Source organism: Lagenorhynchus albirostris, chromosome 7, assembly GCF_949774975.1.
Source record: "Lagenorhynchus albirostris chromosome 7, mLagAlb1.1, whole genome shotgun sequence".
NCBI classification, from domain to species: Eukaryota; Metazoa; Chordata; class Mammalia; order Artiodactyla; family Delphinidae; genus Lagenorhynchus; species Lagenorhynchus albirostris.
The window spans coordinates 114,405,327-114,430,173 of record NC_083101.1 but is presented as its reverse complement, the minus strand read 5'-3'; the positions used below and the strand labels follow the sequence as shown (position 1 = coordinate 114,430,173).

General features: G+C 42.4%; 1 protein-coding gene across 4 annotated transcripts in view; it reads right to left on the bottom strand.

Annotated features, from left to right (window-relative positions):
• SPOCK3 (SPARC (osteonectin), cwcv and kazal like domains proteoglycan 3) overlaps nucleotides 1-24,847 on the bottom strand; it is a 432,576-nt gene that overhangs the window by 300,239 nt on the left and 107,490 nt on the right. The gene's annotated exons all lie outside the window — the stretch shown is intronic.

Below are 24,847 nucleotides of genomic sequence, written 5' to 3'. Positions count from 1 at the left end.
ATGGCCTGTATGGCCAAAGGTACCTAAAAATGAGTGTATCTATGTATGTGTATAACTGATTCACTTTACCGTCCACCTGAAACACAACATTGTAAGTCAACTATACTCCAGTAAAAATTAATTTTAAAAAAATATGCTATAATTAAATATGAAATAAATAAGGAAATTGGGGAAAAGAGCCACATATTTGGCTATAAGATTTCAAGCAAACAAAGTAAATTGAACATGAGATTTCTGTTCAATTAAGTGTCCCTGAGATAATTAAAAAAATTACTTTCTCCTCAAAAAAAAAACAAAAAAAAACAGTAACTGGAACAGTTACCATAGCAGGAAACATACCAGGTGACTCTGCAGCGGCCCAGACACTATAAATATACTTTATGAACATCAGTCACATCTAAGGAATTCATCAGAATGCACCGGGAAGCTTGAGAAAAAATGTGCCCCTAATTAAATCTTGCCTGAAGTTTCAATCTTTGATATGGGAAAGAATCATTACATTTACTGTGTATTTAGTACATCTGACCATAAAGCACAAAAGTGAGGCAACGGATAGCGCACAGAGCTGAGTCAACTGACTGACTCAATTTTATTCACCGTTTTTACCTAAAAGCCTCGTAAAGGCACCTCAAACAGATCATCTCTTATGCAAACAGAACCGATTTCACTGTTCAAATTAATAAGCTATTTCCACCATCATAAGCAAGAGAAGTGCACTATGGGATGCTCCTTGAAGAAACAGTCCCCAGCCCCAAATCCTAACCCACCAGAAACCTCAGAATGTAGGGAACCCAGAAGGCCAAGCAGAGATTCTTTCAAGCTTCTTCTACCCTCTTTGCTAACACCCTCCCGTGTACTGGGAGGGAACGTAGAGCATTTTAATTACAGAAATAAATATACTTCCCTAATTGATTTATTGAACATTTTTTAATTGTTACAAAACGTTTTCCTTATTGTGACGAATCACTCATTACCACCTTTTTCACCCCCATCTCTCACCCTCAAAGGAAAGAAGAAAAGAAAAACCACAGAAGACACATCTGTCTGTCTTCTATTTATGTTGAGATAGGGTTATAACAAGAGAGGGGGCATTTTAGGGCAAAACACGCTGACAGGTTCTGCGCTAAATTATCCAGGATTAGATGAAGGATGGATAACACCACTGGATAATTAGACAAATACTGATTGTTTAGTCTCATCTTCAAAGCTCACTTTTAAAAAAATTACAGCATGATACAAATCTTGGGAAACTAGGTTTCCAAGTCGAGTACCTACACTCAAACTTCAGCTGGAGATCACAGCACACTCATGTAATCACTTTTTCAGGTTACCGCTCACTGTGTGGGGAAGATGACTGTGTTCCATTCCAAGCGTGGAGAGGGTTGGGATTCTCCTGAAACACAGGCAAAGCCAGACACTGGCACCGGGTGATGGCTCTGGAGATGCAGACCTGAATTTGAAGTCTGGCTCCACCATCTAATAACTGCATGAGGCTAGAGAAAAAGATGGTCTAAACCTCAGATGCTTGTACTGAAGTCGGAAAAAGAATACCTACCTGGTCCGGTAAGGGTGGTGCGGGGATTAGTTACAAAAATGCAGAGCGCCAGGCCACTCTTGGCAAGAAGCAGGTGCTGAAAGCATGTTTGCCAGTCAGAAGGACTAAGGTTATCCCTTTAGTGTCTGGTCAACGTCACCACCAGACAAGTTGTCATGACTGCTGACAAAGTCCTGTAGTGTTTGTTTTTTTGTAGAAAGAGCTACGGACCCCTCATCACATTTTTCAAAGTGGTGTCCACACCGCAACCCTCCCCCAAATGTCAGATGTGAGATGCAGAGAACTTTGTCAAAGCCAGCATTAGGGACTGTGGTTAATGCCAGAAGACAAGTGCCTCTGCTGCCCCTCAGACTTTCTGAAGCGGTACAGCCACCACGGCACCATCCAGAAAGGCGCGAGAAGCTGTTTCCTACAATGGTGACTCTGGGCTGTGGGAAGGCTGGTACAGGAATGGAGCTGACACTGAGGCCTGATAACATGACAGCATCACGCCTGCCACGACACCGAGTGTTTGAAATACTCAACACGACGGGTTAGCAGGAAGTATGTGGGCATGTAGAGAAAACAACGCGATGGTAAAAGCGAACCTCGACAACTTAACTCAACGTCCTTCAGAATAACATGATCACACTGGCTTATTCTGGGATCAGAGCTATAAAAAATCTGTAATCATAATGTACAACGTGACCTGGCTTTTTGTTATGTCAAGGGCATCACGGACAGCTGGCCATCTGACACAGTAAAGAAAAGCAAAGTCCTTCCCCTATTAGCTATTTTTAGATATTTTTCTTTGTGTGCTCATATCACGAGACTTTTATTTTTCTGAAAACGGTTTTACCGCATTAAATCTTAGGAATGTTGCCAGGGTGAGAAATCAAAGTATTTTCACATAAAGTGTTCATTCGGGTGCAATTTCTTTTGTCTCAAAAAGCTTTAGTGACTATTGGTTGTTCCCAGGCTTCAATTTAGATCCAGAATAAGCCAACTGGGGATTTAGAAAACAACTCAGGAAATGCCCACGACTGGAGAAACTCAGGTTCAGATGACTGACACCAAGCCCGAGGGTCCCACTGGGCAAAGCTCACGCTCCAGAGCTTACACCGTGAATTATAGTGACAATCAGAGTCAATTCTGCACCTTTTCCAATTTCTTATATTGAAAGAAATAATATTTGACAGTTCTCCCCTAAAATGTGGTCTGTATAAGAAAATTTGATTTCTGTATCCTGGGATTTAAGCCTTTTCCTTGGGGTTTTAATGTCCTATTTTTCCTGATTTTAAATAAGATACATGTTTAATGTAGAGCACCCTCGCCACCTCTGACACTTTGAGCGGATAATTCTTTGTTGTCCTGGGCGGGGGCAGGTGGGGGGACGGCTCTGTGGAGCATCGCAGGCCGCTTAGCAGCATCCCTGACCTCCACCCATGACAGGCCAGCAGTGACCTCCCTCAAGGTGTGGCATCCAGACTGTCGCCGAACACTGCCAAGTGCCTCCTCGGGGAAAAACCACCTACCTGAGGACCCGTGATGCAGAGTTTTTGGGAAATACAGAAACACAAATGAATCAAATTATCCTACAGCAAAGAACTGCTAACAGGAACAGATTTTTCTTCACACATGTTTGACTATATTGAGATAATACTGTATGTTCAAGATTATATCCAGATGTTTTGTGCACCATTTTATTAAGAGCATTTTACAACTGTATTAATATGTTTTGTCAAAATACTGAACGTCTCACATCCATCTGTGTGGATTTACCAGCCTTTAGTTATTTCTTCATACGTCTGTGCTTCCACGTTGCTTATAATATTTTATAACAAATCACGCATACATAAATGTCTAAGTACTTTCTTATACATTCAGAATATATGTTTCAGAATAAGAACCATGCCCAGAATAGAGAAACTAGTTTCCCTTGACAACAGCTGGTCAGAATCAGGCTTTGTCCAGATGAAGTAGGTGGGAAGGACCAGTTTATATCCTTGGATGAACTGTCTGGTTCATTCACTCATTGCTACATCTACGGTGATTAATTCTCCCGATGCCTGAAGGAATCACAGGGACTAGAAAACTAGGGCAGGGATTACTCAGTATCCTCATGGATTCTAACACATGATTAACTGGGAATAGGAGAGACTGGAGGCTTCAAGAGCCCCCCAAGGGCTAGAGCTGAACATGAGAAGAGCTACACTCAGGCATCATATCGCCTGTGCTGAGCCACCCAGGCTGCTCCCGAGGCCACGAAGGTTTGCGCAGACAATGGGACCTTCCTGAGATATGTATTTGAAAATTGCTAGCAGGGCACACCACCTTTAAATAATAATCAATAAAGACTCTATTGATGACTACTGGACACAACTGTGTCCTATATTCCCATAAGTGTTCTGTAATTTATATTAAATAACTGGTATAAAGGATTGTTAAGCTATAAAAAAAAGTATTTACACGATTACAAAATGGGACACGGAAGATAATGCTTTTGGAGACATTGTAATGGGACACGGAAGATAATGCTTTTGGAGGCATTGTAATGGGACACGGAAGATAATGCTTTAGGAGACACTGTAAAAATAAAATAAGTGCTAAAGTGATGGTTATCAACGGTGGGTAGTTCTGAAACGCCACACTCATATCCCCAATATATGACAGTCCAGTTTCAGGTGGGGTATAGGACTTTAGGGTCAACCTGCACCAAGATCGTTTAGGTGATAGTATTTCCATAGTACTTCCCCTCCCCATCTGAAGTCTGCTATCAGAGTATCTAGAATGTCACGTGAGGTCTTCGTATTAGTCATCCATTTGGAACACACACACACACACACACAAACGCACACAAAACACACTCATGCATCTATGTCAAAATATATACATATATATAAATGTATACATATATATTTTAAATAGATGAGTCTATCATAGAGATACGTTTCATCAGTGTCTGTCTAAAACATTTAAATGACATTTAAATAATATTTTAGTCATATGAGACAACTCACAGGCAGCTATGTTTTAGCCAATCAGCTTTGCCCCCCCCCAAAAAAAAACCCATGGGGTATGAGATTGGTAAGATTTCTTTCCAGATTTGCACAACTATCTATTTATGACTATGGAAACCCAGCAATCTTAGTCCAGAGACAAAGTAAATAAATACACATCTCTGGTATTTCCCACTATGTGCACTGAGACTTAATACAGTAAGTGTCTTTGGGATAAACTCTCCCCTGAAGTGATGGCGTCAGGACAAGAAGGAGAAAGCCCCCCTCGACAGCTGTCTCCCAGTCTTGCTTTTAACTGACAGTCCCACCTAGATTGCATCTTTTACTCTAAGGCATTTATAAGTATATTTCATCATGTTAAGAATTTACACGTTGTATTTCACTAGTGATGCACTATTTTAAATGATATAACAGATCCAAGACTGCCTGACTTGATTGAAAATGGTTGAATCTGCAGTGTAAAATGTGGGTCACCCACGATTAGGAATTGAAATTCAGTATAAGAGAGAAAAGGACTTGATGTAACCAAATCTTGTAGCTACAAATCCCAGTACAGAGCACTTGGGGGACCGGAGGGAGCGGGTTGGTAAAACCAACCTCCAAAAGCAGTAGTGTTTTATCAGTGATGTCATTCATATAACAATTATGTTTCAAATATTTTTATGAATTATGATGAAAAATGAAAGTCTGAGAAAATGTCAGAAATAATAATTAGGAAGACAAAGATAAACTTATCTTGGTACAAATTTTCAAGTCCTAGTTTGACAATTTCAATGAATGACAATAAAAAGATATGAAGAAAGAAAAAAAAAGAGAAACATATAATAGGACATCGGCGGCCCAAGAGTGAGGTTTCTGAATAAGAAATGCCTATATTTAAACCCCGTATTTACCAGTTACTCTGATATTTCAACTCTGACCGTAACTGTTCTTTTCTGAAAATTGAGACTAGTAATAATGCCCTTAAGCTGAGGAAGATTAAATTATTAAAATATGCAAAATATGAATATAGCTTATAGCTCACAATAAGCACTTAAAAATTGGTACCTATTATTATTCCAGCCAGAAAAACATTCAAGTAATTGTCACTTACCATTATGATGTTAAGAATGACTATCTTTCTTAAATTGATATCATATGAAAATGGGATTTTTCAGTAGAACATGTGGAGTTGCCAGGGGGAAGCCTGCAACCTATGGGGGGCGCAGAGGGAAAGACGCCTTTGGAGTACTGTGACCCCTGACCTCTGAAGCCACATGCACGTCGTGTGACCTTACCATCCAAGGTTGTATCAGAGACTCAGGATGTGTTTTGTTCAATCCTTCCAATAAATATTTATTTTGCTTCTAGTAGATGCTAAGGAGAAAGAAAACCTAGTGACACGGGGCCTGTGACTTCAAGGGGCCCAGAATCTGATGTGAGAGCCGGCTGCAGTCCAGATGGACCCTGTTTCAGAGAAAGCAAGCAGATAATCTGCAATGTAGGTGAGAGGTCTTCACACGCTCGTGTAGGACACAGAGACCTGAGGGTGAGCCTCTACCCAGGTCTCCAAGGATCACCCTGTCCTCCCAGGCCTCCCTCTGTGAAAGGGCAATGGAGCTCCCGACCTGCAGAAGGTGCCCATCGGGGGCTTTCCTCTTGTGCATCCTTCCTTCCTGTCACTCCCAGGAAAGGTGCAGGGCAGCCCCCGCCCCTAGCCCAGCCTGGCCCCGTAACCTGCTCATCAACAGAACCTGGGGTGGTGGTGGGGCTGCTCCACGGGAAGCCATCATCAGCCACGGGCAGAAAAGCCACTTGCCCCATCCCCTCCTGAATTCCCAGACGGCATCCAAAATCAACCACCATCACTTTCTAGGGACTCAAAGTGATACCGGGCTGAGCACAGTCAGAGCTCAAAAACATGAGAGAGAATAGAAAACTGTGGTATATCAGCAAATAATTAATAGCTGGAAGGCCCCCCAAGTCATACAGTTAGTTAGTCCTGAGGATAAAAAAGTACACACAAGCTCTCCACCTCTGGCTTGGTCGCGCCTTCCCATACACAGAATCCAGAACCTCCCAAGAGCCCTTGTTGGCAGAATTTAAGCTGCAACCCATAAGGTAAATCCTTACAAGGTCAGTCCCACTGGGAATCTGATGCTGCAGGATGAGTTTGGCCTTGGAACGGGGCCACTGGACCTGCAGCAGATCCAGGGGCATGTCCCAGGGTGCCCTTAGCATCCTGACTCTGTGTGTGTGTGGATATCAGTCTGTCCCCTGTCCATTCTTCCCTGGGAATCCCCTGCTCATCCTCTGACCCTATTTCCCATCCTGGACTTTCCCGGCATCCCCTGCTCCCCTTCGATCACTCTGCATCCATACCCACTCCCCTGACATCGCAGCCTGGACCCTCTGGCCTCTATTTGGTGAAGTCCTGATTCCCAGCAACGACCACGACCACCAATAGCTTTTCCACAAGCCGGCAGGAGACAAACGACTTCCTGGTCACCCTAATAGGACACAGTCATAGAAGCATAGAGACAGAGAGAGCAATTTGGGCCCCTAGTCGTCTTCCGGGGAAGAGAGATTGGGCCAAGGTTTCCACACTGAAAGATCTGTGTATTCCCAAGGAGCAAAGAATCAGCAAAGCGTCTGCATTTGGGAAAAACATAAAAGACAGGAATACACCCGATTCTGAACTGTTGTACAATTGTACGTTTGGCTTCAAACCTCCAGAGTGAAAGCAAAGGTAAGTATAAGCTAGTGCTGCTCTACTTATTAACAAAAGCTCTGTTAATCTTTGTAAATGTCCACAGAAATCAAACAGTATGATGACGCCTGTGTGGGCCTATGCTGAGGGCTGGCGAGGGAAGTTCCCTAGAATTTCTGTGATTTGCAATTACGTCCCCCAAGCCCTCTCGCACTAAACTTTAAGATTTTCCAACTAAAGTGACCTCTTCTTGTTTGCTATGTTTCAACAGCTCAGGGAAATCACGAGGCACTGCTAGTTCTATAAGCTCAAGAACAGCAATGAAAGTCCGTCTTTTTTGAAATGTGTTCTATATTGTGACAGCCTCATGTACATCTCACCCCATCGTGGGAGGAATGCCCAGTGTAAGAGTTAAGCCAGTACATTTCACAAAAGAGGAAGCCCCCCCTTAACACATGATTTGATCCCAAGATAGAGGAAGTAAGCTCTGTCTGGGCACAAAGGAATTATCCATGAGACAACCAACTGTTTCAGCCCCCAAGGCCGCGTTTATTACTCAAGTCCCCCTCGTTTCTCCAGTGATGTCCTAGGACCCTGAGAGAATTCATTTATACCACTTTAGTGAGCCCTTTACTTCTCAGAGAGCACTTTTATGCTCCCTGACTCACCGCAGATTAAACACATAACTAAACGGTGCCAAAAGAAATGTGCATTGGAGGATTCCTCAACTGTCTCTGAAAGTCCCTGCACATCAAGGTTAAAATTCTTCTGCATATGTATGTGGACTGGTTAGTTTCACACTGATATACAAAACTTACAATTCATTACTTTCAGGGAATGACACAGAAGTATTTGCCTTAATAAATAAAATAAGGACTTTCAAATATTGGGAGCCTTGGTTTTAACTATAAGAACACCAACAGGAAAAGAAACTGAGAAGCACAGGGGCCTGGGGCTCCACTCGCTTGCCCTGGACCAGGTTCCCAGAACCTAGCTTTCAGCATCTGTAAGAGGCAGCGTGTCTGCTGTCACTTCTGCTGCACAGGTGAGGCCAGGGAAGCAGAGAGAGATCAGCCACCTGCTGAAGGTGGAGGGGGTGAAGCCGAGAACACACGCTTAAACCCCCCGAGAACAGCACAGGCGAGCCAATGCACCCCATGGGTGGCCCAACACCTGTTTTTACAAATAAAGTTTTATTGAGACGAGGCTGCTCTGCCCCCCCAACCCAGAGCCCATCATATCAAATGTAAATAAGTTTATATTATATACAAATATTAAATGCATACTATCAGTCTGATACAAATCATTAGCATATAAAAGTCAATGAAAATATAGTACTAGTCAAAATTTAAATACTGTGTAAAACAGACAGGAGTTACTCATCATAAATGAAAGCAAAATAGTATTTCTCGTTTTTAGAATGTGCTATGTTAAGAAACAAAGGATATTAGTTGGTTCCTTACTGAACCAAGAGTACATTTCTGTGCTTATTTACACCTCCAGCAGCAAAAGTACGCTCTTCAGATGCTATACTGACAGAGTGGGCAGGGGATATATTTACACACGAACTCCGATTACGTACAACTGGGTCCTTATTCATGATCAATACCTGGGATCTCCTTTCTGAACTCCTTTCTGAATGTATCTATATTTAGACAAAAATTGAAAGCTATTTGGTTCACACTGAGATTTCACTTTTGGGTTTAAGACAATTTTTTTTTTTTTTTTTTTTTTTTTTGCGGTACGCAGGCCTCTCACTGTTGTGGCCTCTCCCGTTGCGGAGCACAGGCTCCGGACGCGCAGGCTCAGCGGCCATGGCTCACAGGCCCAGCCGCTCCGCAGCATGTGGGATCTTCCCGGACTGGGACACGGACCCGTGTACCCTGCATCGGCAGGGGGACTCTCAACCACTGCGCCACCAGGGAAGCCGTAAGACAATTTCTGATTTGCCCTCATGGTTATTATTACTATAATTCTATTTCCTCATGTATAAATTGAGATTCTGATGCACAGCTATTATCTCTAGTAACACCGTTACGTTCACAGTTCACTGGTTGATAAAATCTTCGAACTAAAGTGTGATGTGTTGCCCTAAAAGTTTCGCTTTGTGAGTATTACCTTCTTCCTCTTCTCTGCAGAGAGAGAAGACTTTCTGAAAGAATGATCCTTTGCTCCATTCAAAAAATTAGTAATGTATACATATTGGGGTTTGTTCCAATATTTAAGGTTTACATTTCAGACTTCTTACAACACTGAAACAACAGTACCAACACCATCAACACAGTAGTTTTTAAAAATAGCCCAGTTACCAGAAAGCCAAAAATGAGCATTACAATCAGTAAAGGATAATGGGGAGGACAGTGGCTAAAACACAGTCCCCAGGAGCCACTTGCTTCTCTGCGCACCAGGACCAGATAAAGCAACCCCTTCTCCTTTTAGGCCCAACTCTAGAGGCTTGGGACAAGAACCATCCATCTTAGAGTTCTGGAAGGTCCGGAATCCAGGCGTGGTTCAAAGGCTCTCTCAGGGGCAATCAAGGTGCCAACCAGGCTACACTCCCTCCTAGAGGCGTGACTGACAAAGAGCTTCCGATCTGCCAGGCCTTTTTGGTGATGTAGCACCCTTGCTCCCTTCTGGATGGGGGTTCCAGCTCCTTACTGGCTCAGCCCCCTCCCTGCCACACGGGGGTCCCCACGGGGCCACCCTCCATGTGAGAACCCCGCCAGGGAGCCTGGCACACAAGACGGTCTCCTTACGCTCATCCCAGGATGACACCCCATCACTACTGCACCTTTGACTTGTTCACAGAGAGTGGCTGCACCCACCCCATCCAAGCCCAGAAGCAAGACCACCAGGATGTAGGGCCCTTCGGGCTAGGTTCGAGGTGCTGGAGACCCTTCCCCTCTTAGGACACAAGAACATTTCATTTTTCCACCGTCAGGATTTTGAAGGAAAGGAATTTCAAATCTCCCCTAGTCTCTTCAATTTCAAGATTCAGTCACTTCACTGTCATGCCTGTGCGATGCAGCAGGGCCTCAGAAGGGGCAGGCTGGGGGGAGAACATTTATTTTTCCCAAACATTTCAGAACAAGCCTTTAGTAAAATACAACAAAATGAATTATTAAAAAATGAAACCAAAACAGACATACAAACCCAAATTCATCACTACTGGAGTTAATCCACAGAAACAGAGATCAATATAAATGTTCGTGTCAAATAGCTAAGAAGGCTTTTCAACGCTCAGGCCCGTCTCTGTCCCTGCCCAGCACGGGCTGCAAACCACACCGAGCTTGTGCGCACCCTCGGCAGCTCTGGTGGACTTGATGTGGACCTAGGTCCTCACAGGTGTGTCCCCCAAATGTTGTGTATCTACGCTGACAGTGTTTTCTGATAAAATGCTATGAATCCAACAATAAAAATAATCACATCTCCAAAAGGCTGAGAACATTTCAGCCAATTTGATAGCTGGAGAAAAATTACGCTAAAGAATATTTTTCCTTATGATAAAGAGGTGAGATAAAATCAGTAACAATATTTGCATGGGATTTAGGACAAGTATCAGTTCATCCCTCCTCCCTTAGTCTGCAGTCATCAAAAAGCAGCACCTGTCAACAAATGTAAGAATAGGAAATAAATGTGTTTGCACACTAAAATTTACATTAAAATGAATTACAGTAAAATTTTATAACATAGGGAATCCTATACAGAGCTGTGCATTTTCCAACTCTAATTATAATGAAGCACACAACCTAGAAACCGATATAAAAACTATAACCTGTATGCTTGCTAATACCCTCTTCCACAATAAGAAATCTACAAAGTTGTAAACTAGTACAGTTTATTTTCTTAAGTGTCCACTAATTAATTAGGCTTATGCTCTACTAGAAGACTTTTTTTTTGCATTAGGTAATCTAATAGCCAAAATATATATTTAGAAAATCAGAAAAGTGCGACTTCAGATACCAGCAACCAAAAATTAGAAATGTTTTAAAATTTATATAGTTCTCTTCATAGTCAACTTGCTACTTTTACATCCTGTTAGAACCACACCAATAAAAATAAATTTACCATAGTGATATCATGTCCACACGAAGAGACTGAAGTGGAAGTCTGACACATACATCTAAAAGTATGCATGCAATTGAGTTGATTTTTTTAATCACGTTAAAATAAATACACCAATTGAAATAAAAACTAAAACCAGAAGTTGTACGGTTGAGGTTCACCCCCTTTATCCTATATAAAGGAAAACAGGAAATAATAAATGTACCTTAAATTTAAAAACATGACGTTCTTTTGGTATAAATTTTATGATCTGAAAAGATCAGTTTTGAAAGGATAATTAATCTTTTGTAACAAGTATGTGTGTGCATACACAGGTGTTCACACACATACACACCCACTTTTCATAGTTCTTCAGATTTGCACACAACCCTGCAATGCCTGCCATCTTGTACTACTGTGATCTCATCCTTATAAAAAGACAAAAAACTATAGCTCAGATGAAGATAAATGAAATTCTTAAGGAAATACACATGATATTCTTATCAACTGCATCTTGTAGCTCAAATTACCAGAATGTTTTCAAGGGAACAAACCTTCTTTTAAAACAATCTGATGTAAAACAAGACAATATCTACATTACATGTGCTTTCAGTTGGAAAAAAAAGTAAGCCGTTTTATATGTGTAACTTTTAGAACAAACAATTCTGCTTCCTTTGTCTTTCTCCTGAACAACCAAAAAATGAATAAATTATTTAATGGCTCAGTGCTAACGTTTAGCCTGTGGTATCCAGTTTTATTGGTGCTCTGCGCTCCCCACTGGTACTTTGACAAGGGCAAACGTTAAGTAAGTTTTGAATATTATGGAATAAAAGATTAGTATTAGGGCTTCCCTGGTGGCGCAGTGGTTCAGAGTCTGCCTGCCGATGCAGGGGACACGGGTTCGTGCCCCGGTCCGGGAAGATCCCACATGCCGCGGAGGAGCTGGGCCCGTGAGCCATGGTCGCTGAACCTCCGCGTATGGAGCCTGTGCTCCCCAACGGGAGAGGCCACAACAGTGAGAGAGGCCCGCGAATCGCAAAAAAAAAAAAAAAAAAAAAAGATTAGTAATAGTACCCATTATACTACATATGTTTGGTTTCATTTTGTATTGCACTTAGTTACTGCAGGTGAGCCATTTACAGAAGGTGGACAAAGAGAAAAGGATGAGGGGGGAGCAGCAAGGGGGGAGGGAGGGGGAGCTTCACAAATGTCCATTCAAAAGCTTTGAGGGGCCAGGTACAGGGGAGGCTCTGGCCGCTGGAAGGTGAAGTACGCAGGCGCAGCCTCTGTTCTCCCGTAATTTAGTCCAGCGGTCCCCAGCCTTTTTGGCACCAGGGATAGGTTTCGTGGAAGACAGTTTTTCCATGGACCGGGGCAGGGGGATGGTGCAGGCAGTAATGCGAGCAATGGGGAGCGGGAGATGAAGCTTCACTGGCCCGTCACTCACCACCTGCTGTGCGGCCCGGTTCCTAACAGGCCGCGAACAGGTGCCGGTCCACAGACCGGGGTTTGGGGACCCCTGACTTAGTCTATAAAGAGGTCATCGTGGTGGTAACATAATGTAGCCACATACGAAGTGTTAAATCTGCCTCAGCCTCACAGGGTCAGGGTCAGAGGACATGAAACAAGAACTGTGCTTCAAAATCCACAAGAACAGGGCTTCCCTGGTGGCGCAGTGGTTGAGAGTCCGCCTGCCGATGCAGGGGACACGGGTTCGTGCCCCGGCCCGGGAGGATCCCGCGTGCCGCGGAGCAGCTGGGCCCGTGAGCCATGGCCGCTGAGCCTGCGCGTCCGGAGCCTGTGCTCCGCAACGGGAAAGGCCACAACAGTGAGAGGCCCGCGTATCACACACAAAAAAAAAATTCACAAGAACAGTCATTTCCCACAGAAGCAAATGGAAAGGCATGCGGGCAGGAGAAAGCTCGGAGAAGTCTGAAGACAACAAGTAGTTCAGTGTAGGGATCGTAACTTGCGTGTGTGTGTGCGTGTGTGCGTGTGTGTGTGCTTGTTAGTCTGTATGTGTAGGAGGACAGGTCTGTTGGGAAAGAGTGGCGATGGGCTGGGGGGTTTCAGGACAGTCGAGGCGTCCAGGCAGACACAGAAAGGCAAAACTCATCATAACCAGAATTGCTGCTACAAGATATATTTGTCCTTTCCTTCCAGATTCAAAGTTGGTCTAAATGCTTTAAGGTTGCCATGTGGCCTCTAGAAAAATCATGACATTGGTGTATTTGTACGAGTCCTTAAGACCTACACAGAGTCCAGAATCAGGGACTAGTAACAACAATAATAACCACCACCTCTAACGTAGTGTTTTTATACAGCATCACTCTTTAAACACTGGAATCAGTCTGGGAGGAAAGGCTGACTGACGGGGTCCCATGGCCGGGACTACCAGACACAAGACCTAAACCCAAACCACCCGTGGCTGTGGTCCATTCTCTTCACCACTTTCATCATGCTTCAGTTTTCTAAGTTTTCATTTTATTAGTTAATTTCCAATTGTTAATAGCACTTTTGCTATGCAAAATAATCTATGAATTCCAACCTAAATTATTTTTGCTCACTGATTACCTAGCAAATATTTATCATCTATTGTGCTCCAGTTCTAAGCAAGAAACTAAAATCAGTGAATAAGATAAAGTGTCCTGTCTCCCTGGAGCACAGAGTCTGACTCTGGGGCTATGTCACAAGACGGTTCTGAATACTATTTATAGGTAAGAGAGGTCCTACGACCATCGGGAAGATCCCTTTTGTTTTTCCAAATTCATTCCATTTTGATATTTACATTTTATTCTTTGCTTCTCAAAATGGTATTTGAGCAAACGCAAAAAAAAAAAAAATCTACCCTAGCATTCATAAGAGTGTATGTGCAGAAATCTTACATGCAAACTCAGAATACTGTCAAATATAAAGATGAAACAGCTGTGAATGTCTGAAGCATATTTTAAAGACACAGAACTAAACCTTGTAGCTTTCTTATCATATGCTAGTTTTCAAAAGTTTCAAAACTATTAACGACTTTTTAAAGCTTCCCACAAAATTGTTTTGTCAGTATCCATTCATGAGGAACGTCCTATATCCCTTGATAGAACCTAATTTATGCTCCTTGCTGTGTTTTCTTTGAACTATCTTGGATTTAATTATCTGGAATAAACTGTTCCTCTTGACAAGAAATACTGTTTCTTGGGCTTATTCCACATCTATAGAAATTTAGAAGCAAGATCCAATAGACAGGGAGAAATCTTTATAGACTAAACCTACCAAGAAAATAAATGTACAAGGAGCATGGTGAAAAGATCCATTTCCTTAGTTTTAATCAGTGATGAGATGCACATAAGAAAAAAAAATCAAACGCAATAGCCAATTTCTCCGTGAACGTGTGATTAATATCACCAGTCAATGGAATCTTGTTAGCAGTTCAAAGTGTTGTTAATTACAGTCCAGGGGAAAGCAAATTCAGTATCAAACACTTTTAGGCAAAAGTAAATGGGATTTTACTTTGGTGTTGGCAATGGTAATGTGTCTGGAGTTGTGCTATTTCATACATTATTAGCAGAGCTGTTTATAGACCTGCTGATACGATATTTAAAATGTACGCTGATGTAGGTATTAAATTAGATCAGAATTGTGTTTACCAGTTTTGGCTGGGAGGCCATATATGCTACAAAGATAAAAGGATTTAGACAGTTGAAAAGCCAGCAAGTAAAGTTAAAAATCCCTGTAATGAACTCAAGAGCCTCTGCTGTCTGTGGGAGCAGGCAAGGTCTTGCAAACCCATCTATGGCGAATTCTCCTTTTACCAGTGATCTCCGCTCCTGCCATTTTCCACACGTGGCTATTACTAACGGTCTCCACCCTCAGACATAACTGTATTTGTCCCTAAAGTCAGATTCCTACTCTGTAGGGCTTTTCACATCCTCAAACAGAAGTGCCGTTTCCCACAGCACAGTCCCGACCTGTGATCTGTTGCACCAGAACTGAGGGAGCGAGTGGCAGGTGACACTGGGACAGCCACCTGCACACGAGTGTCTGGTGTCCCCAGCAATTTGTCGCTTGGATTGATCAGCTCTCTGTCTGCGTTGCCAGCATCCCCTGAGGGCAAGCAGTCCATCATCCCTGAGAAGCAGTTACAGGAAGGTAGAGTAGCTCGGGATTCTCGGCCACAGGGTGCGCCTTTCACCCAGGCCCGTCCCGGAGGGAAGTAGAAAGAACAAGGAGGACCTTATAAGTCATCTTAGGAATGCAGGGCCCCCGGCAGAAGTGCAAGCAGAGGGCTTGGACACTCACCAGGCAGCCGGAGGGGAGTGGCTTCAGGCGAGACCCAGGAGAGTACGAGAAGACACAGAAAGCCATCATGAGCCGTGAACGGCGCCTCAGCTTTGGGGAGTGAAGCCCGAGTCTCCTTCCTCCTGCCCGACCCTGAAGGCGGGCTGTGATGACGTCACGCCGGAAGGAGTCCTTGCCTCGCCGCGACTCCGCCAGCTTCTCCCGCTTGGTGGTGACGCCCTACACCCGTGGCAAGGTTTCTCTGAAGCTCACCCTGCAAACCTCCGTTTCCACTACTGTGCTGGCTCTTGAGGCAACGCGGAATGGCAGACGGTGCAGAAATACTACAGACACGGACCACGGAGAAAACTCTAGCTCTACAGTCAACTGGTGAAGGACCGTGAAAAAGCTACACACCGGGCTTCCCTGGTGGCGCAGTGGTTGAGAGTCCTCCTGCCAATGCAGGGCACACGGGTTCGTGCCCTGGTCCGGGAAGATCCCACGTGCCGCGGAGCGGCTGGGCCCGTGAGCCATGGCCGCTGAGCCTGCGCGTCCGGAGCCTGTGCTCCGCAACGGGAAAGGCCACAACAGTGAGAGGCCTAAAAGCACTACAAAAAAAAAAAGCACTACACACTTTTAGCTTCAGATTCTTCAACTGAAAAACTGGATAAAACCACCTTTACTGGGAACCTGAAAATGCAATTTATGGCATTTAATGAGCCCTCAAATAAATAAAGCGTTGCTGCCTTCTTCCAAATAATGTTAGTGAACTACTATCAGAACTTCCTGTTAATACTTTCATTCCTTCAATTCTTTGCTCACTCACTCATCCATGTAACTGCACTCAGTATATTAATGCAGAAGATGTCAACGTGTAGTTACTGTGGATGAAAGACAACATTAATCTACCAAAGAGACCCACCCCGACATCAAACTTTGAAAAGGGCAGAAAAGTCCTTTCACAACAACATCACTGATGTTCTGGCGATTAAATCTCCCTCTCTGAATGGGAACCGTGCAGAGAACTAAGCTCTTGGAGTAGCAGCAGCAGGACAGAGACAGTGAAAGAGCCCAGGGGCCGGCGGTGAGCAAGGCTATAGCTGAAACCAGGCGTGAAGGAAAGAAGACACGGTGGGGGTCCAGAGCAGGCTAAGGCCTTACTGGGAGCCGGGAGGGAACAGAGACACTGGCCAGTGTCAGTCCCCACCTTCCTAATGACAGCGTGCAGGGGCTTTTCTTCCTCCCACCCCACCATGTGCCCCCCCTTATCAACAACTGCATCCTCACGAAGCAGACAGGTAAATCCTCCGGGTGGAAATTCACTTTAAAACACGTGGCAGGCAGAGCTTGTTCGCAGGTGCAGAACTTAACTGTGTATAAGGCCTGGAGGTGACCCGGCAGCACCTGAGTTGCCCGAAACAGGAATCGACATAGTAGGGACAGCTACGGAGTGATCGCAACCTTGTTGTGAACATCTACAGGCGATTTTCATTACTTGGCATCAGACGTGCACATGTAGGAGAGAAAGTGCAGGGGCCCCAAAGCCCTGGTGAGGTCTGCCTGGTTGGTGTCATCTCTCTTCATAGACACGCGACCAGAAGCGCGACCAGAAGCCTGGCCAATCTCGCCTTTTCATCGGAATCCTGGAAACACCAGCCCATGGGCCACAGAAGGTCCGCTGCCTGGTTGGTAAATATGGGTGTGTTGGCGCCCAGCTCATTCTGTACATATTGTCTGATGGCTTCTTTGGGCACTTCGACACTGGAGCTCAGTAGTCGTGACAGATACCCCAGCCCAGAAAACCTAGCACATCTGGCCCTTTACAGAAAGTTTTCTGAGCTCTGCTTTACGTCACCGTCCCCACAGCGGGAACCACTCCTGCAGGGATCATGTCAGACTCTGAGGTTTTCAAGCACATGGAGCAGCGGCATGACTGCGTCTGTGCCTGTTTACTAAAACAGCTGCGGTGAATTTGGCCTCAGTCTTTCTGGTTCTCACCTCTTGGTGAGATTGGGGGAGCAGTAGCCCGTGGCCTCCGCTGCCCTAGACGGAGTTCCCAGCAGCGGTAACACCGATCCCCACACAGGATCAAGTCTGCAGGGCGTGGGCTCCAGAAAGAAAAGGAGAGGAAAGGAGGGAGGGAGGGAAGAAGGAAGGGAGGGAGGGAGGGAAGAAAAGAAGGAAAGAAAAGGTTGTCCTGACATCCAGGACTTACCTGACCCTGAGCTCGGGCCCTACACTCCCGCACGCTCCTCTGACTCAGAACAAAGCAACTGATGAGGAATTAATCTCCAAAATCTATAAACAGCTCATGCAACTCAATATCAAAAAAACAAACAACCCCACTAAAAAAATGGACAGAAGATCTAAATAGACATTTCTCCAGAGAAGACATACAGATGGCCAAAAAGCACATGAAAATATGTTCAACAGCACTAATTATTAGAGAAATGCAAATCAAAACTACAATGAGGTATCACCTCACACCAGTCAGAATGGCCATCATCAAAACAATCTACAGACAATAAATGCTGGAGAGGGTGTGGAGAATAAGGGAACCCTCTTGCACTGTTGGAATGTTAATTGGTGCAGCCACTATGGAGAACAGTATGCAGGTTCCATAAACAACTAAAAATAGGGTTACCATATGATCCAGCAATCCCACTACTGGGCATATACCTGGAGAAAACCATAATTTGAAAAGATAATACATCCACCCTAATGCTCACTGCGGCACTATTTACAATAGCCAAGACATGGAAACAACCTAAATGTCCATTGATAGATGAATGGATAAAGAAGATACGGTACATACATACAATGGAATATTACTCCGCCATAAAAAAGAAAGAAATAATGCTTTTTGCAGCAACATGGATGGACCTGGAGACTGTCATACTGAGTGGAGGAAGCCAGACAGAGAAAGACAAATATCATGATATCACTTACACGTGGAATCCAATGCATTATTCTACGAACGGTCTGAAACAACAGGTCATCCACAAAGAAATGAAAGAAGCTGGATCACGATCTCATACTTTATATACACAAAAATACTGTCTAAATTTTAAAATTAAAAGCAGATTACTGAAAATTTTGTCCTGCATTTAGAAGAATATCGGCATCACTTCAAAAATGGGCAGGATATATTTATTAAGAAACAAGGAATTCTTTCCAAGAGGAGATATTAATTTAAACACACTAAAATTCCAAACTTTTGTCATCAAAGCCACCCATTAATACAAGTTAACAAAAATAAAGCAGTATGGAGCGAGAGGAGTTATTTGCAACATATAAAATCAACAAAAGAAAGATATCCAGAATTTTTTAAAGTGGCAACTGAACAACAACAACGGCAGCAAAAACAGGTGACCTGACAGAAAATGAGTAAACTTCATATAAACAGGCACTTGGAGGAGCAGAAAGCACCAATGGCCAAACTTTATCAAAAGAAAAAGGTCTCAAAGTTATTCAGCCAGGAAAAAACAAATGCCAACCACATGGGATACCATTTGAAGTCCAATACACTGGCTTTTATTTGTTTCTTTCACATTGAGAACTCCAAGCATTGGCGTGGACATGGACTCATAACTCAGGACCACGTGCACTGTCACGTTTCTGCGTGTGATGATCTGCTCGTTCCCTGACACAGCAGCTCCACTACCAGAGGTCCACCTACAAGGATAAACAGTCCCCAATATCACAGTTTGCAAAAGCAGGAAAACAGAACCCACGTGTGTCCACCGACAGGGGAAGGGATGTGTGTACGTGTATATATATATATTTTCCATTTATTATCATTGGTGTATAGGATTTAAGTGAATGAATACTGCATCTCATCACAGTATAGAATGCTACAGATTTTAGTAATATATTTATTCACGGGAATTATATATATATATATACACAGATATACTATGTATCTGTAATATATTCACTCGAATTAAATATCTGTTATAGGTGAATCTCAAAATCAGTGCTGAGTAACAAAAGCACGTCATGGAACAACATATACAACATGATGACATGTATATAAAAATAGAAAACAAGAGGAATGGGAGATAAACGTGTAGTAAACTGGAATGAGAAATCGCAGACTAATAATGACAAAATTCAGATTGGATGTTACCCTTGTGTGGGGCAGAAAAAGAATTCAACTGGAAAACTGGGGACTTTAGGAGTATTAACAATGTCTCTTTTTTTTTTTTTTTTTTTGTGGTTCGCGAGCTTCTCACTGCTGCGGCCCCTCCCGCCGCGAAGCACAGGCTCTGGACGCGCAGGCCCAGCGGCCATGGCCCACGGGCCCAGCCGCCCCGTGGCACGCGGGATCCTCCCGGACCGGGGCACAAACCCGCGTCCCCTGCATCGGCAGGCGGACTCCCAACCACTGCACCACCAGGGAAGCCCAATGTCTCATTTCTTAATCTGCTTGTGCTTACATTCGTATTTTTTGTTAGTTTTATACTGTGTATACATTATTTTACCTTCGTTATATGTAACTCACAAAAGATTGTGTTAATCGGTCATCTATGAAAGGATGACTAAACAGAAGCTGCAGGAAGTTAAGGAATATTAACTTCAATATATCAAAGTCATACGTTTTGTCAATTATCAGGTGCAGGGACAAAAATCTATGTGATTTATACTTGGTATTTTAATTCATCAACCTACTAATCTCCAAAGATGTTTCCAAATTCTCATTATTACTTGAAAACTCAAGCAATAATTTCATGCATGTGTTCATGTTTTCATTTAACCAAAAGTCTAGTAAGTGCCAGGCCCTTTTTTGTTAATGCGTGTACATCATGGAAAACAGACAAAATTTCTCACCTCTGTGATGCTTATATTATGGAGGGAGTGAGACGGATGACAAAATTTTTTTTCAGTAAATTAATGACAGTGTTATATTGGGTGTATGTTAGAATGCAGTAGTAGTATGAGAAAACTAGAGCAGGCAAGGGGCCCTGGGATGCCGCCAGGTCTGCCCTTCCTATGGGGGCAGCAGAGTCCCGAGTTGTCTTCTGAGACACAGGATTTCTGATTAAGAACACGCCTTCAACTGTCAGACCAGTTCCTTGTTCCTGGATACTGCATCCTTAGAGATGAAGATAAAGTCCTCAGAGACCAAAAATATAATAAAACAGGGTAAGTATCTAAGTTTCAAGCTTCTTATTCTATTCTAACCAGTCAAACCTCCGCAAAACATGTTCAAAATAAGTAATCAAAATTCTCATGCTTGGATAGTGGAAAAATCTGAAGATACTTGTGCTATGTTAGAAAAGCAACATATAAATGAAAATAAAAATCATTCATTAGAAGACTTGATTATCTACAGGTTTGTGAGGTGCTGAGTGGGATGAGATGTGGTTTCAGCCGCCCCCCCCAAAATTTTCCAACTATAAATTTCCATTTGAGATTGTAATTCTTATAAATTGAAAAAGGCACTGAATTTGGGACCCTACAAGTAATGAAGAACTTCAGTCACCTCACTTGTATTGATAAAAACAAAGAGAAGAAGCAGGGTTGGGATGGTGTTCGCATGAAATTATTCTCAAGGATTAGCCTCCCTTTTACTTATTTTTATTAATTTATTTATGTCCTAAACATTTAATTTATAAACTCTTTCTGTTCGCCAGTCACTGGCCTTGGTGCCATTGTGAGAACTGGGGGCCAGGCCCCGGGAGTCTTCATTACCACGTTACAATTCAGTGCTTGCTACCCATTGTCACTTCCACTGCACAAGGTCCTAAACGTCCAGCCCCTGCCCTTCTTCTCCACTTCATCTCTATCCACCCTCCTCTCCATCCACACCAGGGACACACCTTCTCTATCCATCCTCCTCTTTCCACACCAGCGACACAGATCTTGCTGCTGCCGTGAACTGTTCCTATTCAGAGCCTCACACTGCTTCATTAGACCTCACTAAATGTCATCTCAGAAATGTGTTTTCTCTCACCCTTACTAAAATTGTCCATCACTCATTATCCATTTAGACTGGTTTTAGTTTCCAGGTTTCCAGACAGTCTTTATCGTACCTGAAATTACATTACATATTCATTTTTTTGGCTATTAGGATACAATAAAAAGACATAAAAATGAGGAGTGTATTACTTTAACTGCTTACCAGTATGCATTGATTATTCACAATAGAAACTGGACTAAATCACCAAAACAAAAAGAATTCCATCTTAGAGCTTTAAAATGATTATGATACAATATGGCATGTGCCATAAGTCAAAGTAAATGATACTTTTTCCATTGTGATAAGGCAACATCTCTAACATACTGGACTTCATGAGTTAAGATGAATTATGGGGCTTCCCTGGTGGCGCAGTGGTTGAGAGTCCGCCTGCCGATGCAGGGGACACGGGTTCGTGCCCCGGTCCGGGAAGATCCCACATGCCGCGAATCGGCTGGGCCCGTGAGCCGTGGCCGCTGAGCCTGCGCGTCCAGAGCCTGTGCTCCGCAACGGGAGAGGCCACAGCAGTGAGAGGCCCGCGTTACACACACACACAAAAAAAAGATGAATTATGTTCATAGTAAGAAAACTGAAACAACTGAGGAGAAGGAAAATTAATCATCCAATCAATAATTCTTTGGAATGTCTCTACCATTTTTATTATATAGGGCTTTATAAAACTTACTAACAGCTTGGCGAGCGAAAACACGGAATGCACAGACAATCAAGAAAACCCCCTACTGTTGACTTGACGTTATGGAGACTACGGCAGTTGAAAGAGAGACTGACCACACTGCGGGTCGGAGAAATGTTCAGGGTCGATAAAGGTGATGCTTTTAGGAGATACTAAATGTATGGACTATCAGCCTTCTGAATGAAAAACTCTATCATTCTTCACTGTTGGGAATTTCACTGCTTAGCAGCATCTTCCTCAGTGTCTGGAGAAATGAAGTTAAAAAGATGCAGAACCTTACCACTACCTAGAACAGAGTAGGAAGTTTACAAAAGTAGTGCCCAGGATACTGAAAGATCTGACTAAAGTTAGTCTTTAGGATATTCTGGTAATTTGTATTCTCCAAGTTATCACTGTTACCAATTTCCACAAAGAATGAAGAGCTACATTTTAAAGTAAGATCAACACCAATTCACTGCAAGTTTCAAATGCATTTTATCAAATCAGAGCAGTGCAGTCATTCTGAGAGAATTCAAAGAAAGTCATTAGAGAAGAAAGAGAATGTCTGCCAGGAGTATGCTAGGATCTGGAGGAGGACGGGCTTGCAAAAGGAAAGTAGAAGATGACCCAGAAAGCACAGTATCTTTGCTACTTATATTCCTAACGGGGGAAACCCCTTACACCACACATTACAGCCTCCATAAAGGGAAATGCTGTACTTCTACTTTTCTCTTAAAATACTCTCTTAAAGGGAGTATTTACACAAGCAAAATGATGTGCATTTATTTACCATATTTGTAAAGTAAGTTTGATCTATGGCTTCCATGAAAAAAAACTGTGATAAATTTCTTAAGCTATGAAGTATATGCAAATGTAATGATAAACTAACAAAGAGGTTATCACGGTTTCAGTAACGCCTCAAATCTTTCCCACAAAAATCTATTTGGAAAATGAGTGAGAATGTCACAACATGCTGAAAAGGAAGTTTAACCCTGAGGCTTCTAGAAACAAAATAGATTGTAAATATGTAGTTTCTTTAAACATTTTAATATGAGTACAAACCCTTGGTTTGGAGTATAATTGTTCATAGGATGAATCTGTTTAATCAGAAAAATTAAATTTAATCAATAACACAATAAAACTCATCTCCTGGACTCTGCTTGATAAAAACTGTATAATTGCTACAGATAAATAAAAAGAAAAAATCTAATTAAATTCCTTAAAATTCCATAGAAATTAAAGCACTTCTTTTAAAGCATTTATAAAAGAAAATTAAACAACGTTGAAATGATCAGTTTAAATAACTGACTCACAATATCATGTCATATTAATTCCTTTTATCTCATATATAACGGGATCAAGATAAACTATTGCGTTTGTCAGAACACAGATACTACAGAGCAAAAGCAACAACTGGCAACATTTATTGACATGGAATATTAATCTGGGCTACCATCATTCTAAATCATTGGAGCATATGATTAAAGGAAATCAAAGAATAAAATCTATCAATCTATTCATTTACCAGACTACCACATTTTATGTTAAGGAAGAAATAAGGGATACAAATTTAAATCACCTCTGCACAATATTAATAAATATATAACTATCAGATAATTCAATTTAACACATTTGAAACCAGCGAATTTTTGTAGAACTTACCAAATACGAAAAAACGTCAATAGTTAAGATTATTCTGCTACTGGGGATTCTGGCTAGAAAGATAAGCTATCAGGACACCATGAAACCAGAGAATTTTGAAAAACTTAGAACTTCATAACTACATCTCAGCTTTTCTCCACTTTATTCACCAGATGAACCTGGGAAATCAGTTACTTCAATAACATGATGATTCCAGGAACCTGGATATTACTTTAATTTCTGTTTTCACTTTCTTCCTTCTATTTTAATTTTGCAAGAAACAGAGTACAACTCACCATGGAATTTCTATAGTTAGCTCTAACTCATGATTCTAAAATATAATGAGATAGCTTCTTAAATGTTAAATGCTTTACAATAAAATCTTTATAAAACAGTATTAGATTTATAGAAAACTGAGAATATAGAACAGACTATTCTCACATGCCCCACAACCATGCCCCCCTATTACGAACATTTAGCGCCTTAAGGATGCGCATTTAAGAGCATTCTTGGCTGGACTGATCACTTATTTTTATTGCTGAATAATATTTCATTGCATATCTATACCCTCTTTATTTATACCTTCTTCTATTGAAGGACATCTTGATCTTGGTTACCTCTGGCTTTTCGTGATTATGAAGAAGGCTGCTAGAAACATTTGCGTGCAAGGTTTCTGTACATGTGAGTTTTCCAATCTGTTGGGTAAATACATAGGGTTGCGACTGATAGCTCCAATGAGAAGACTGTTTAACTTAGTGAGAAGTGCCAAAGTGTCTTCCAAAGTGGCTGCACCATTTTGCATTCCCAACAGCAAAGAATGAGAGTTCCTGTTGCTCTACACCCTTATCAACAATTGGTGGTGTCATCAGACTTTAACCTTCCTAATAGGTACACAGGTGGTATTATTGACTTACTTTTAATTACGTATTGACAAATGATGTTGAGCTTCTTTTCATATGTTTATTTGACAGCTCTTTAGCATCTTTGATGAGGTATCTGTTCAGATTCTTTACCTGTT